The following is a 2651-nucleotide window of genomic DNA, read 5'->3' as shown; positions in this document are numbered from 1 at the left end:
CCCCCGGTCCCCCCATGTCAAAAAAAGCCCGGTCTAGGTAGGGTTAAATTCATTTTGGAATAGGTGCACTGGTGCATCCAGCTTAAAAAATGGGTGCACAAAAGGAAAGTACTGCAACAAATGTCTTGATTTTTTTTTGATACTTAGATATTAAAAATATTCTGTATACTACTATACATTTAACAACTTTACATTTGTATTACCTACAGGCATAAAGGAAAAAAAATTGGGTGCACAGCTCCAAATTTTGGTGCACAGTATTTCCAGTCCTGAGATTGAAACACACCAACATTTTAAACCTCTTCAAACATTCCTTCACAACAAAAGAACATATACTACCAAACATAGTTTAGTGATATAATTATTGACAAGACAATTCCACTTAATGTGGCACACACATTGAACTTCTACTTCTGTCAAGCATGTTTATGTTTGAAAACTACTCACCAAGTATTTCGACCTTGATGTAGTAATCCACAGGACCATCCTCTCCCGAGATGAACATTCTTGCCTCTGTCTTCTTTGTGTCTTCCTCACCACTCAGAGTTTTCATCAAGGCACACTCCTCGGGTAGGATGTACGTCTCTGTGGACATGTTGTAGTTTTGGTCACCAGGGCGGCCGCCGTACCTGCCCGACACACGGTAAACCACGCTGGTGTTCAGCGGGGTGATTGTGACCAGGAAGCCTTCTGCGGCGTTAGTGAGGTTCAGCAAATGGTAGCTGGAACTTCCGTTTCCTTGGGCAGGGATGGTGACGGTTGTTGTTGCTGGTTTGTTTCCTAATTTGGCTGGAATGGTGATGATGAAGTCTTCAGTCAAGTTGCTGAAGGCCACGGGGAAGTTGTTCTGTTGGAGTGACAGTTCCATGACAGACGAACGTGGTTGGTACTCCCCACGCCCCCAGGTAAAGGGGTTCTGTTGAAACTGTGTAAACTGGAACACAACACAACAAAGAAAATTGTCCAATAAATTTCTGTACTTACGTTCAATTCAACCACCCAAAAGAAAAATGCAACAGTGGGGTTATCTGTAAAGGGAAATTCCTGTGCAATGATTAAATTTTTATAACTATGAGGATTGTAAAAAGTTATGTAAAAGACCTGGTGATTTTCAGATTGAGTCTGACTCAATGTTCTTTCAATGGGATTCTGGAATGTTTCCTCAAAGGATATTATTATGATAATATTTTGATCTAGACTAAGTACAGAATTGAGTAGTCCCTTCAGCCAAGCTACACTGGTTTCCAAGAGCATCCAAATACACAAGGTTAAACATGATACATCTAGGAGTAAAGCATATAGTATCTATTGGAAAATACAATTTTTTTGCACATTCGTAGAAAAATGTATCACTCATTCACTCACTCACTCACTCACTCTCAGTCCCGTCAATTACAGTCAAATGACAAAAAACATAGTACTGTACTGGTAAGACAAAAACAAATGTTCTAAACAATGATGAGAATTGGACTGTTCTGTTGACATCATCACACAACAGAGGGATCATTGAAGCCTTGATCATTGATGACCTGAGGACATGACATTACACGTACCTTCATAGCGACGTTGTGCGGCGTATAGTCCGCGAAAAGCGCTGCTTTAGACGGAAGTTGGAAGCTCCCATCCTCCGTCTGCACGACCTGGCCTCCAAACTGGTCGCCCAGGATCCCCTGGGCACACAGCGTGATGCCGCCCCTCTCGATGGTGACTGCCGGGGCTCCTGGCCTCGTGGCGCTGATGATGGCGTTTAACAGACCGTCCAGGACCTGGCGGCCTTCCTGGACAAATCCTCGTCTCTGTAAGGAACCGTAAAGACATCATGATGAGATACTTTCACTCAGATGATTCTTTATGTAAACATGAGATAAAAATACGTGTATTTCTGATGTAATACATGACATTGTAGTTTATGACATTTTATCTAAGAAAAAGTTGTTTAGCTTGACCAACCATGGACCTTCCCATGCTACTTGATCCTGTAACCAATACGAATTTGGTGCCAAAGACGTATTTTAATTACTGGATCGGCTGTTGAACCCTCACAGCCAGGGCTGCCCAACTAGCCTGTGGCTATTGCAATCGGCTTAATATTTTAACAATGACTTTTTGTTACCTTAGCTTGGTTCTCCTGCTTCTTTTGTTCTGCCTTTTGAAGGCGCTCCTTTGGAGAGAGACTCTGGTCCTCCTCGAGATCAGAGGTGAGCTTCACATCAGCCTCTTCTTCATCTCTCTCGGGGTCCTCAAGCAGAGAACCGACAGACTCCACCAGAGCTGCAGTAGAACAGAAACAAATGTTATCAAAGTGATAAACACAGAACCAACAGGCTCAACCAGAGCTGCAGTAGAACAGAAACAAACGTTATCAATTTAAAAGTAATGAACACAGAACCAACAGGCTCCACCAGAGCTGCAGTAGAACAGAAACAAACGTTATCAATTTTAAAGTAATGAACACAGAACCAACAGGCTCCACCAGAGCTGCAGTAGAACAGAAACAAACGTTATCAATTTTAAAGTAATGAACACAGAACCAACAGGCTCCACCAGAGCTGCAGTAGAACAGAAACAAACGTTATCAATTTTTAAGTAATGAACACAGAACCAACAGGCTCCACCAGAGCTGCAGTAGAACAGAAACAAACGTAATACAA

At 42.4% G+C, this 2651-nt stretch overlaps 1 pseudogene; it reads right to left on the bottom strand.

Moving 5' to 3' along the window:
* LOC109466533 overlaps nt 1-2651 on the bottom strand; it is a 19098-nt pseudogene that overhangs the window by 10896 nt on the left and 5551 nt on the right.

This window comes from Branchiostoma belcheri, unplaced genomic scaffold (assembly GCF_001625305.1).
Source record: "Branchiostoma belcheri isolate BF01 breed outbred unplaced genomic scaffold, Haploidv18h27 scaffold169, whole genome shotgun sequence".
In the NCBI taxonomy this organism is placed as follows: domain Eukaryota; kingdom Metazoa; phylum Chordata; class Leptocardii; order Amphioxiformes; family Branchiostomatidae; genus Branchiostoma; species Branchiostoma belcheri.
The sequence above is the reverse complement of the archived record's forward strand: the minus strand, read 5'-3'. Positions and strand labels throughout refer to the sequence as shown.